The 14,199-nt window shown below is 45.9% G+C and overlaps 1 protein-coding gene and 1 non-coding gene across 3 annotated transcripts in view; one reads left to right on the top strand and one right to left on the bottom strand.

Annotated features, from left to right (window-relative positions):
* The window catches only part of DNAJC13 (DnaJ heat shock protein family (Hsp40) member C13), an 88,468-nt gene extending 84,740 nt beyond the window's left edge, over positions 1 to 3,728 (bottom strand). For both annotated transcript variants that reach the window (XM_078780522.1, XM_068121022.2), the window contains exon 1: positions 3,609 to 3,728. The gene's annotated coding sequence lies outside the window, so the exon portion shown is untranslated. The remainder of the gene's footprint in view (positions 1 to 3,608) is intronic.
* Positions 3,729 to 7,042: 3,314 nt separating this feature from the next.
* TRNAH-GUG (transfer RNA histidin (anticodon GUG)) lies at positions 7,043 to 7,114 on the top strand. The gene has a single exon. It is a non-coding gene; the product is annotated as a tRNA-His (tRNA).
* Positions 7,115 to 14,199: the final 7,085 nt, after the last annotated feature.

The raw sequence follows: 14,199 nt of genomic DNA, 5'->3' as shown, positions 1-14,199 counted from the left end.
GAAGAGGGTTACTAACAGATCTTGTGTGACCTGTAGGAATATTTGAGGCACAGACAGAGCTGGGTAGCTAGGTTGGATAGGAGTCGGTGGAAGACAAAGACCACCTACCTGCCTGCGGTGAGTGAGTGAGTGGCCCTCACAATCAGCTTCATCGCGGTAGATTCCAATGATTCTGAAAGCTTTGGTTTCAACAGCGTGAAGCCGAGCCAGGTGTGAGGCAGGAGCACCAGCCCAGAGGGGAGAGCAGTATTCCATTGAGCTGCGGATGAAAGCCTTGTATGTGGTGAGGAGCTCAGGTGTGCCAAGGAAGGACTTTGCACGACGGAGGATGCCCAGTCGGCGACTGGCTTTGGAGGCCAGCTTGGAAATGTTGTTTCCCCAGGAAAGATCATGGCAGATTGTGAGACCCAAAAGCTTGAGTGACAGAACTTCTTGGAGAGGAATGTTGTTAAAGTAGATGGGAGGGTTGACCAATTGGTCTTTGCGGAGCAACATCGTAAGAGTGTGAGATTTGTCAGGATTGAAAGACATGTTCCACTTGTTTGACCAGTCTGTGATTTTGTCCAGGTCTGCAGAGAGTGAGGAGGCTGCAGACTGCCGATCTGAGGGATGAGGTATGGAACGGCAGACAGTGAAGTCATCAGCCAAGAGATAGAGAGGATTTTCCAGAGAGTCGGAGAGGTCATTGATGAAGACCAGAACACTGCCTTGGGGAACTCCAGCCTGAACAGGAAGGGGAGATGAGAGAAATCCATTCAGGGCCACACGTTGACTATGACCAGAGAGGAAGTCCGCAAGCCATGCGTGGAGATTTCCATGGATACCATAGGAGGAGAGTTTGGTGAGCAGAGCAGGGTGCCAGACCGTATCGAAGGCACGTGATATGTCAAGGGAGACAGCTCTGATTTCCTGTGTTGCTGTGTGTGTGTGTGCGCGCGTGTTGCTGTGGGTGTGCGTGCGTGTTGCTGTGTGTGTGTGTGCGTGCGTGTTGCTGTGTGTGTGCATGTGTTGCTGTGTGTGCGTGCGTGTTGCTGTGTGCGCGCGCGCGTGTTGCTGTGTGCGCGCGCGCGTGTTGCTGTGTGCGCGCGTGCGTGTTGCTGTGTGCGCGCACGCGCGTTGTTGTGTGTGCGCGCACGCGCGTTGTTGTGTGTGCGCGCACGCGCGTTGTTGTGTGTGCGCGCACGCGCATTGTTGTGTGTGCGTGTGTGCCTGTTGCTGTGTGTGTGTGCGCGCCTGTTGCTGTGTGTGTGTGTGTGTGTTGCTGTGCGCGCGTGTTGCTGTGTGTGGGTGCGCGTGTTGCTGTGTGTGCACGCACGTGTTGCTGTGTGTGCGCGCGTGTGTTGCTGTGTGTGTGCGCGCGTGTTGATGTGTGCGCGCGCGTGTTGATGTGTGTGCGCGTGTGTTGCTGTGTGCACGCGCGTGTTGCTGTGTGCGCGCGCGTGTTGCCGTGTGTGCACACGTGTTGCTGTGTGCACGTGTTAGCGTGTGTGCGTGTGTTACTGTGTGTGTGTTACTGTGTGTGTGTGTGTTTCTGTGTATGTGTGTTACTGTGTATGTGTATGTTACTGTGTATGTGTGTGTTACTGTGTGTTTATGTGTTACTGTGTGTGTATGTGTTACTGTGTGTGTATGTGTTACTGTGTGTGTATATGTGTTACTGTGTGTGTGTATATGTGTTACTGTGTGTGTATATGTGTTACTGTGTGTGTGTGTATGTGTGTTACTGTGTGTGTGTTACTGTGTGTGTGTGTGTGTGTGTGTGTGTGTGTGTGTGTGTGTGTGTTACTGCGTGTGTGTGTGTGTGTTACTGCGTGTGTGTTGCTGTGTGCATGTGTGTGTGTGTGTGTGTGTGTGTGTGTGTGTGTGTGTGTGTGTGTGTGTGTGTGTGTGTGTGTGTGTGTGTTACTGTGTGTGTGTGTTACTGTGTGTGTGTGTTACTGTGTGTGTGTGTGTTACTGTGTGTGTGTGTTACTGTGTGTGTGTGTTACTGTGTGTGTGTGTGTGTTACTGTGTGTGTGTGTGTTACTGTGTGTGTGTTACTGTGTGTGTGTTACTGTGTTACTGTGTGTGTGTGTGTTACTGTGTGTGTGTGTTACTGTGTGTGTGTGTTACTGTGTATGTGTGTGTTACTGTGTATGTGTATTACTGTGTATGTGTATGTTGCTGTGTATGTGTGTGTTACTGTGTGTGTATGTGTTACTATGTGTGTATGTGTGTGTATGTGTCACTATGTGTGTATGTGTTACTGTGGGTGTGTGTATGTGTGTTACTGTGTGTGTGTGTTACTGTGTGTGTGTATTACTGTGTGTGTGTGTGTGTGTTACTGTGTGTGTGTTACCGTGTGTGTGTGCGTGTTACTGTGTGTGTGTGTGTGTTACTGTGTGTGTGTGTGTTACTGTGTGTGTGTTACTGTGTGTGTGTTACTGTGTGTGTGTTACTGTGTGTGTTACTGTGTGTGTGTGTGTGTTCCTGTGTGTGTGTGTTACTGTGTGCGTTACTGTGTGTGTGTTACTGTGTGTGTGTGTTACTGTGTGTGTGTGTGTCACTGTGTGTGTGTGTTACTGTGTGTGTGTGTGTTACTGTGTGTGTGTGTGTGTGTTACTGTGTGTGTGTGTGTTACTGTGTGTGTGTGTGTGTTAATGTGTGTGTGTGTTACTGTGTGTGTGTGTGTTACTGTGTGCATGTGTGTTACTGTGCGTGTGTGTTACTGTGTGTGTGTGTTACTGTGCGTGTGTGTGTTACTGTGCGTGTGTGTGTTACTGTGCGTGTGTGTGTTACTGTGTGTGTGTGTGTGTTACTGTGTGTGTGTGTGTGTTACTGTGTGTGTGTGTGTTACTGTGTGTGTGTGTGTTACTGTGTGTGTGTGTGTTACTGTGTGTGTGTGTGTGTTACTGTGTGTGTGTTAGTGTTACTTTGGGTGTGTTACTGTGTGTGTGTGTGTATATGTGTGTTAGTGTGTGTGTGTATGTGTATGTGTATGTGTATGTGTATGTGTGTGTGTGTGTGTGTGTGTGTGTGTGTGTGTGTGTGTGTGTGTCGCGGATGGACGTTAAAACTGGGAATCCCGTCTTCTGGCATTAGTTGGTGGCCGTTACTGACACCAGGACGTCCTTCGCTTTGAGTAGGCGATCGATCTCCGGCACCCTAAGGAAAATTACTACTTTGTGCCCTGATGGCTTCATGGGAAGGCATTGGCAAACCACCCAGCATAATACTTGCCGAGAAACTGCTCCGGCAGCATCGACACTCTGTGAAGGAAGAATGAGGTAAAGTAGTCGTAGTAGTAGTACATAGATTCTCATCTAACCAAGAGATTTAAAATCTCCTCCGACTTACTCTTACAGCGATCCCGCCATCGAAACGCCCTGAAAAGTAACTCCGAGCACAAACAGTTTCAATCGTCACACACGACCCACCATCGCCGCTCAGGGAAGTTCGTATGAGGCACCAGAGGAATGGAAAAGCCAGATAAGAGAGCTGGTGGTGAATACGACTTCGCCATGTACGATATACACATCCCGGACACTTCTACGGAAGAGCCACCTGTGTCGTTCACGCGCATTTAAAATAAAAATATTGAATGAACGAAATGAAGGACACAAACTAACCTGCTCACCAATCGTTCACTCTAATTCACTCTTCCTCCTCCTGGGTCCTCACCCGCACCGATTTGCGCGCCCAGGCGAAGCCACTCAGGCCGCCGCCATGTCGATGCCGCATCACGTGACAGCGAGAGCCGATAACTTATATAGAGTACAGGTGCTTTCAAGGCACACATTCACGCTGTATGGGATATCGCCCCCAGTCAATATCGCCTCCAAGGCGGTTATACTATTGGTGAAGTTTTACAGGATGTGTTTTTGCAAAAGTGCCGTTTTGTCGAGAGCAGCGTTTATCACTTTCCGTGCAAACCTGTCCGAGCGGGGTCTCGCGCTCACCTCAGTCCCCGCCCCTGTCTCGTGACTTTACGAAAACAATTAAAGGGCCGAACAGAGTAAACAAAGGACTGCAGGTTTTAACTTGGCCACAACTTGCTGTTAAGCCTAAATGAGCTTTTTTGGCTCCACATTGATCAAATTTATAATTTCACGGTCACGAGTCACTTAATGCATTGGGCGGGTACAGCATTTTACTTTGCCACATTGGGATCAATATATATATATAACTCTGAGAAATAGTAGAAACTCCACAGTACGAGCAGGGCGTCTCATTTGCATTAAATAAATAATCGGGAGATTAAATCAGACGCGGACGTAGCTTCAGGACGGTCGATCTTTAATCGATCCTTACTATAATTCATGGATCGGTGTTTGTTTGTCGCGCCACTCCTCCTACTCCTCCTACAGTTCTGGCCCGATTACATCCAGACTTGCTACATGGGATCATGATCCCAATTAGTGTATTGGGGTGTTTTTCTATCTGTTGGTAGTGTTGGGGGGTGGGGGAGAAGGGATGCAAATTCTCTATATAAATGTGTATCGCGTAGCGCCGCCTCTAGGTGGGAGCAGGTATTACAAGTGCTCACCCTTTACAGTGCAGTATTCCTATCCCCACGTTTTCCAGTCCATTGTTTTCAGTTATAAACAGTGGGCATTTTTTGCTTCATGCACGTAACCCGGATTATTATTTTTTTTTTTTTTCGGGAGCGACTGAGGGAGCAGTCTGTTTCCTATACACCGCCCAAAAAGGTACATGTCAGAAGAACGTGTTATATGCTTGGAAAAAGATTGTCCATTGGGCGGGTACTCTTTGAGTATATATAAAAGCGAGTTGTCTCTGTGAAGTTTTTGTGTTGATTTTTTAAATACAATCCATACGCCTCAGCCAATTGCCCCGAAATTTTCCACACCACAATATTTTGACCACGTCAATGGTCAATGGCACAATATAAACTTCCAATTTGCCCCCCTGCGTCGTACAAAGCTTTTTTCTCTCTTTTTTACATACATGGTCTAGATTAGTGGAAGAGCTTGGACCCAGAACAGATCAGGACACAACAACGTGCCCCCCAACAAAGGGAAAAGCAGGAGAAATGGGAAACGCCAATAGCAGGGCGGAGGGAGAAGGTAGACGGAGACAGACAAATAACAGGATGTAGGTAAGGGAGAACGCAAGGGGTGGACAAGATGGGTACGTAAACAATGTTTGGCAGGGGTGAGGGTGGTTTAACAGGTGTAAGAAAGATCATGGTTTTGGATGGGGGATGACCTGAGGTGGTGGTGAACAGTTGTCTTGATGACCTGGAGGAAAGAATGAGATCAAAGAGAGTGTGGAAGGTGGGTCCACAGGTGGGAAAGAAAGAGGAACGAATGAGTATGATCTTGTGGAATGTCGTGGAATTTCAATTTCCTGTCCACTAGAGCTCCCAAAATTTTGTTCTGATTGACTTTCTGAACTGTAACAATTGATTCGTACCGTCTGTACTCCTGTCTGGGGTTGTTTCTCCCTATGGGTACCGCCTTGTGTGTGTGTGTGTGTGTGTGTGTGTGTGTGTGTGTGTGTGTGTGTATATGCATGTATGTGTGTGCATATGTGTATGTATGTATGTGTGTTTGTTTGTTGGCCTGTTCACATTTGTACCCCGAGCTCAAGTTCAAATACCGCAGATGTTTGTTTATTGTCCACGAGTGTCCTTATAATTGATGTAACTACCTGAAGTTTGTGTGTTGTTTGTTTGTGTTGTAACTACCTGAAGTTTGTGTGTTGTTTGTTTGTGTTGTAACTACCTGAAGTTTGTGTGTTGTTTGTTTGTGTTGTAACTACCTGAAGTTTGTGTGTTGTTTGTTTGTGTTGTAACTACCTGAAGTTTGCGTGTTGTTTGTTTGTGTTGTAACTACCTGAAGTTTGTGTGTTGTTTGTTTGTGTTGTAACTACCTGAAGTTTGTGTATTGTTTGTTTGTGTTGTAACTACCTGAAGTTTGCGTGTTGTTTGTTTGTGTTGTAACTACCTGAAGTTTGCGTGTTGTTTGTTTGTGTTGTAACTACCTGAAGTTTGCGTGTTGTTTGTTTGTGTTGTAACTACCTGAAGTTTGTGTGTTGTTTGTTTGTGTTGTAACTACCTGAAGTTTGCGTGTTGTTTGTTTGTGTTGTAACTACCTGCAGTTTGTGTGTTGTTTGTTTGTGTTGTAACTACCTGAAGTTTGTGTGTTGTTTGTTTGTGTTGTAACTACCTGAAGTTTGCGTGTTGTTTGTTTGTGTTGTAACTACCTGAAGTTTGCGTGTTGTTTGTTTGTGTTGTAACTACCTGCAGTTTGTGTGTTGTTTGTTTGTGTTGTAACTACCTGAAGTTTGTGTGTTGTTTGTTTGTGTTGTAACTACCTGAAGTTTGCGTGTTGTTTGTTTGTGTTGTAACTACCTGAAGTTTGCGTGTTGTTTGTTTGTGTTGTAACTACCTGAAGTTTGCGTGTTGTTTGTTTGTGTTGTAACTACCTGAAGTTTGTGTGTTGTTTGTTTGTGTTGTAACTACCTGAAGTTTGTGTGTTGTTTGTTTGTTTATGTTGTAACTACCTGAAGTTTGCGTGTTGTTGTGTGCGAGACATAAAGTTGTTTTTTGTTTTATGTGCGGCTCAAAGTAGCCAGAAGTATGTTCCATTACCAATCAGCTTGCCTAGCCAGCCGTTCATATTATATCAACGGTTTCGTTGGAGTGCTTAAGCCGCTTGCCGAGCACTCGACAATCCTATTGGAAATATAACACACACTTAGTCAAATCAATTAAAGCACGACCCATGATATAACGATTAATTTCAATGAGGCATTTCCTTTAGCCCTACTCCTTTTCGTTGACTCCATCTCAGTCATCCCACTTTTTCCTCCTCTTAGTCCGAACAACTTCCAATCCCAATACAAACTCCTACCTTCCTTTCGCTCTGTCACGCTCGAATCCAATTTCATCTTCCCTTCAACACCAATACATATTCACATTACATCCGGCCCCCAACCTCAATTTGCATACGTAATAAGTAAATAATAAGCGGTAACTAGTACACTGTCATGCTATCTAGATGTTTTCCGGCTTGTTTTTTCCGTGCCCACGTAGCTCGCCGTGATCGTATAGTGGTTAGTACTCTGCGTTGTGGCCGCAGCAACCTCGGTTCGAATCCGAGTCACGGCATTGCGGATACAATGACACGGCAGTGGGTTCTTTTTCTTCACGATGATCCTTATTTATGTATTATCCAAACTGTTTTATTACGTCTTTTTGCACAAGCACGAAAGCACGGCGTAATTTTACTGTGAACGTGATTATGCGCATGCGCTGTGCCCGTTCGATGGGTTCCGTGAGCTCGAGGTGACGTCACACTCAGCAGAGGGTTAACTTTTGCTTCCAGGTGACTTCTCAATAATAGTGGACCAGCCAAGTCACACAAAAAATCTTTGGGTGGCATTTCCTGTTAAAAGCAGGCATCCATGCTGGATCAATTATTGCTTGGGGATGTGGAAAAAAATGTGGGTGGATGCCACCCTGGATTTTGACCTTGAAGGTCATTTTCAAGGTCAAATGTACCAAAAAAGGGTAAAAACAGGTATTTTCTCTGTTATTTTTTTTTGCAGCATTTTCTGTTGCATGTCCAAGCAGGCATCCATACGAAATCAATTGCCTGTGGGATGGCCAAAAATATGAGGGTGGATGTCACCCTGGATTTTGACCTTGAAGGTCATTTTCAAGGTCAAATAGGCCAAAAAAAGGTAAAAACAGGTATTTTCTGTTATTTTTTTACAGCATTTTCTGGTGCATGTCCAAGCAGGCATCCATACTAAATCAATTGCCTGTGGGGTGGCCAAAAAAATGTGGGTGGATGCCACCCTGGATTTTGACCTTGAAGGTCATTTTCAAGGTCAAATGTACCAAAAAAAGGGTAAAAACAGGTATTTTCTCTGTTATTTTTGTGTTGCATGTCCAAGCAGGCATCCATACTAAATCAATTGCCTGTGGGATGGCCAAAAATATGAGGGTGGATGTCACCCTGGATTTTGACCTTGAAGGTCATTTTCAAGGTCAAATTGAACAAAGAATAATGTTTAAAATAGGCATTTTCTCACTAACTATACTAATAGGTGAATGCACAAGTGTCTTTGGGCATGATTTGATGTGCTTGATATCCTGCAAATGTTTAAGTGTTCACTGGCCTGCAGGATTGCAGCAGTCAATGGCGTCACAGCCACAGGCAGTGGTGCACTTGAGGTCCTGTCTGTAACAGCTGCAACGAGCAGTTCTGCACTTTGATTTGCATCCACAGGTGACAAGTTGGATGCAGGGATTGCAGGCACCTGGAACAGATGGCAGCCTGGTCCAGATTACCTGCAGATTACCAGACTCCAGCTTCCATCCTGGTGTTTCACTTGGAGAGGGGACTATGATGTTCTCCTGGTCTGCCTGTAACCATATCTTGGCCTGGTAGTTAGTACGAGCTATGTGTAGCTCCAGGGCATCTTTCGTTTGGGGCAGCATTTCAAGGCCCTTCTTGCCTTTAGCAAACAGATGTAGCCGAGCGTGATCAATGGTGGGTTGCTCTGCAGTGCCATACAGGTGGCAAACGAACCGCTCAACGTTCTCCAGGGTTCCATCACGCCCAACCCCACTGTCAAGATTTGGCTGTTTCTGGAAGGTTTTCCAGCATGATTGTTTCCCATGGCCCATGAAGGATGATGACGTATCGCACCCAGTGAGAGCATGGAAGCTGACCAGGTTCTCCTTCAAATGCTGTGGAAGCTTCTCCGATATGGTGTGCAGTGGATAACACTTCTGCTTCTTCGCAGTGCCTGAAACCATCCATACCTGGCATGCCTTCGGCGTCAGGAAGTGCACCAAGAGTACCACGACATCAGTGTCTCTGCAGATCACCAGCACTCTTTCATAGCCTGCAGCAACTGCCTCGCATCCATGCAGGATCAGCCTTGTGTCTGCTTCTTCGTGGTTTCCATGGAGTCTGACTTCATCTCTCCTGGTTGATCTTGCATCTTTGACATCAGCGAAACCGCCTCCTACGACCAGCTCGTATCTTTGTGGCAGCTCCTTCGCACTTTTCATGAGGGATTCTGAAAGAAAGCGTGCAAGGCTGGCCTTGTTCTCATCCAATGCAACAAACTGGTTCCAGACCTGCAGGAGTGGGACTTGCGGACCATTAATGATCTTCTGTATGGGCTTCTTCTTCCCAAGTCTCTTGGCTCTTGTAGCTGCCTTTGTAGAGTGGACTCCAATGTAGCGGTCAAACACAATGTCGACCCTTGTTGTGTGCTGACCAAAGTGCCTCGTCACTGACTGCTGGAAGACGGCAGCATAGTCACCCAATGTGTGGCACCCATGAGGCTTTCCCATCGCTTGGATGAGGGCATGGCCATCGATCAGGACGCATGCCTTCATGTCAGCATCTGGAATTTCGGAAGGAATTTCCATTGTAGCTGACAGAATAGTAATCAGCTCTGCCTTTGGTGTGGAGTTCATCACGCCCCCTGGCTTAGCCAATGCCAGCAGCACTGGAGAAAGCGCATGCCTCAGAACCTCTAGTATCTCTACTATCCGGCCAGCATTTACGGCATTCAGCAGCCGCTGCATCAGCTTTCGGTCAGCTTTGATGGTCGACTGCACACTCTGCCTTGTGGACACATTTGCTTTGTATAGGTACGCAAACGTCTTCGAGTTGTTCTTCTTGAGGACATCATGAAACTTGCCTGTTTCATCAATCAGCCGTTGCTTGATATTGTTGATCACCATCTGCTTCCCTCTGTCTTGTGCGGTCAACAGATCAGTCTCCACTTCACAAGGGGCGATGTCATTGGTTGCCAAAGAGACAAGTGAGGCCCTGGCAGTCATCTCTGATTCTTCTACATCTTCTGTTGTATCAGAAGCCATTGATGCCTTCATCTTCAACACATCGAATCTGAGTAGCTGTGTCATCAGCTTCTTGACATCATCAGCATCACGCTTCATGCTGGATGGACGAGTGTCTGAGCGTACAAATGTAGTCTCTTCCTCGTCAACTTCAAGGTCAAAGAGACACCTCGTCTCGTGGGAGATATGTGAGCGCTCTGACCATGTGATGCAGAACTTGTCCCTGGCCTGGTCGTTTCTGGTGATGCCAATAATGCCGTTGTGTATCTTGCATGTTCTGTTGATCCACTCTGTGGCTTGATCAGCTGGGACCTGGTTGAAACGCCGTTGACTTCTCTTCATCACAAAGTTTCCTTTGAGAAATTCTGCATGTACTTCTGGTGCTTCTGGTGCCCAAGTAGACTGGGCCCCATCGTGCATAGTTGGTGTGGTCATATATTGTGAGCCACGGTAGCATTCCAGCGAATGCCTCCAGGTGCAGGTTCCAGTTGCCATCCCTTTCAGCTCGGATGAAGTCTAACAAGACCTCCACCATCTTCATGTACGTCAACCAGAATCTGTAGTTTGGGTTCTCTGCATATTGCGCAGAAAATTCTTCCAGGAGGTCTTGGATGTTGGTACCTCCTAGAACTTGTGATAGCTTGTACACGGCCGTGTTGAGATCGTCCCGGTTACCGTCTTTCTGTCTGAACTTCTGAGACACCAGCTGGGCCAGTTCCTTGAATTTAGCATCATCGGCATGACCATTTTCTACCAACCAGATCTCAAACTGTGGCCACAGGATATGCCAAAGTGCTTCATATGCCAACGGTCAGCCTGTGACCCCGGACAGCACGGTAGTATGCTTTTCCCTCTATCATGGTCTCAGTGGTGTTTGTGGCATACACGCCGGATTCAGTCCACAAATCATCGATTCATTCAGTCCACACAACACATTTGACAAACATTTTGAGACAATATTTTCTTTCACATTTTTTCATACAAAATTATGTGATACCTTTGTACAATTGAAGTATAAATTCACGATTATTTATTTATAATTATTTATTTATAATGATATCACTGTGTTTATTTTCAGGTCTGACAAAGAACACCACTTTTTCACAAGCTTTCCACACAACCCAAGCATTCAACATGGATGCCTGTTACTACCCACAACAGAAAATGCTGTCGCAACATAGGCGAGAAAATATCCTTTTTTTTCTATTTTCGGGGGTCAATTGACCTAGAAATTGACCTTGAAGGTCAAAAACCAGGGTTGCATCCAACCACTTATTTGTTCCCAACCTACAGGCAATTGATGCAATGCAGATGCCTGTTTCTACATTCAACAGAAAGTTATTGTAATATAAAATATAGGCTCGCAAATACCCATTTTTAGCACTTTTTGGTCGATTTGACCTTGAAAAGTACCTTCAAGGTCAACATTGAGGGTGGAATCGACTCACATATTCTTCTACATCCTACGGGCAATTGATCTAATAAGGTTATAAATTTCTAAGTGCAACAGAAACTGTTATTAAAAATAGGTTAACGATATACCCATTTTTGCATGTTTTAGGTCCATTTGACCTTGAAAATGACCTTCAACGTCAAAATCCAGGGTGGCATCCACCCACATAATTTTCCACACACCCCAACCAAGTGATCCAGCATGGATGCCTGCTTTTAACAGAAAATGCCATCCAAAGTTTTTTTAGAGCACTTTTTCATAAATAGCTGGTCTACTATAAATTAGAGGCACCGCAACTATTATCCTTGCTCATTGAGTGAATATAGAGCTACGTTTGGGCCACGGAACTCTTACTACAGGACTAGATACGAAGTATCGTGCACGTGGAATATCGTGCACCAGATACGAAGTATCGTGCACCAGGAATATCGTGCACCAGATACGAAGTACCGTCCCACTGGGAGTCACGTGACAGCAATAGGACCACGCGAGAGCTGACGTCATTATTTCAAACCGCCTTGAATTGGTCTGCTTCTGGTTGATCGCTGTGAGAAGCTGAAATATGATGTCCTGGTCTGTACTCTACAACAACAGAAACGCTTACAGTTTTGGAGGAGATTTGTAAACGTCACTTAAAGCTGTGATAAATAGGGTTACCATATTTGATTCTCAAAAAAAAGAAGACAGAGGGAAAAAAAAAATTAATAAAAGAGTGGGGGTGGGGGGGGGGGGAGGGGGTATCAGTATCTGCCAACTCATGTTGTCTTAATGTGCTTATATATATATATATATATATATATACTGAAACGCAAAAGAAACTTACCACCTTTGAAACCTTTAAATATCAACAATAACACTGCGTGTAGTAAATGTGTGAACTTATTTGTGGACAATAGTGTCCTCGCTGTCAGACAAAACGGTCACGGATGGTCACTTGAACCTTCAATGGTCACTTCATAGCACAGCTGTTGAACAGCCGTTTTGACTGTCAGTGATTAGCCAAGGGGTACGGGATGATTTTAATGAGCTGCACGTGATGTCTTGATATTGGCTTTAAAAAGGCCAGTGCAAAATGGGCATTTTGACCGAAAGATTTGACCATTTTGACCAACTTCAAAAAGACCGAAAACACAAAAGAAACTTACCACCTTTGAAACCTTTAAATATCAACAATAACACTGCGTATAGTAAATGTGTGAACTTATTTGTGGACAATAGTGTCCTCACTGTCAGACAAAACGGTCACGGATGGTCACTTGAACCTTCAATGGTCACTTCATTGCACAGCTGTTGAACAGCCGTTTTGACTGTCAGTGATTAGCCAAGGGGTACGGGATGATTTTAATGAGCTGCACGTGATGTCTTGATATTGGCTTTAAAAAGGCCAGTGCAAAATGGGCATTTTGACCTAAAAATTTGACCATTTTGACCATTTTGACCAACTTCAAAAAGAAAACGCAAAAGAAACTTACCACTTGTTTGAAATGTAATAAAATTGTAACAGTTCAAAATAAAACAAACCAACAATTGCTAATTGAAACATTGGCATTTTATTGATGACATGTCAAGTTTTTGACCAAGATACACCATCTCATCAGTTTGTTCTACAGTACAGAACAGCACATGGTGCAATGTCAGTCCCCTTTCAATCGCGTGTATGGCCACCATTGTTTTGGATACAGGCAGTGCATCGTCGGCGTATACTGCCTACCAGTCTTTGGATGGATTGCTGCTGGATTCTGTCCCACTCAGTCCTCAATGTCTGAAGCAGCTCTGCCCGTGTCCTGGCCCTGCCAACTACGCGTCTCCCAAGCTCATCCCACAGGTGCTCTATGGGATTCAGGTCAGGGGAGAGCGCAGGCCACTGCATGGTGTTGATGTTTTCGCCTTGGAGAAATGCAGTGGTAAAGCGAGCAGCATGGGGACGAGCGTTGTCATGCTGAAAGGTTCTCAGTTCTGGGTGGTCTAGCAGGAATGGCAGCAGATGAGGTCGAAGGATGTTATCCACATACCGCTGGGTGTTAAGATTCCCATCCACAACCACCAGTGGCGTCCTGTACCGGCCTGATATGGCAGCCCACACCATCACACTTGGGCCACCCCACCTGTTGGCTTCACGCACGCAACAATCGGCATATCGCTCGCCAGTTCTTCTCCAGACACACTCACGCCCATCAGGACTGTCCACACAGAACCTTGACTCATCGCTGAAAGCGACCTCGTTCCACTGCGCCAAGGTCTACCGCTGATGCTGCTGGCACCATCTCTGACGGTTGCGGCGATGGGCAACCGTCATCACGGGGCCTCTGTATGGTCTTCTGGCAGTCAGACCATAGTCATGCAGTCGTCTTCGTGCAGTATCATTGGAGATCCATGGGTTTGCATGCCCCGGAGTTTCTGCCGCAGTGCGGGATGCTGGACGGAATCGATCCCGCAGGTGACTTCGGACCATCTGCCTGTCCTGCCTTGCAGTGGTGACTCTTGGCCTCCCTGATCGAGGTCTGTCATCTGCAGCGTTGTGGAGGGTGTCTCTGTCCACCAGAGCCAATATCGTCTGCTGTGAACAGCCAAGGCGACATGCCACCTCACGGTAGCTCAGTCCGACTTGCAGCATGCCCAGGGCACGCTGCCGTTGATCCCTTGACAATCGTGGCATGTTGATTGAAATGCCCATTTTGCACTGGCCTTTTTAAAGCCAATATCAAGACATCACGTGCAGCTCATTAAAATCATCCTGTACCCCTTGGCTAATCACTGACAGTCAAAACGGCTGTTCAACAGCTGTGCTATGAAGTGACCATTGAAGGTTCAAGTGACCATCCGTGACCGTTTTGTCTGACAGTGAGGACACTATTGTCCACAAATAAGTTCACACATTTACTATACGCAGTGTTATTGTTGATATTTAAAGGTT

Source organism: Myxine glutinosa, chromosome 6 (assembly GCF_964187855.1).
Source record: "Myxine glutinosa chromosome 6, kmMyxGlut1.1, whole genome shotgun sequence".
NCBI classification, from domain to species: Eukaryota; Metazoa; Chordata; class Myxini; order Myxiniformes; family Myxinidae; genus Myxine; species Myxine glutinosa.
The sequence above is the reverse complement of the archived record's forward strand: the minus strand, read 5'-3'. Positions and strand labels throughout refer to the sequence as shown.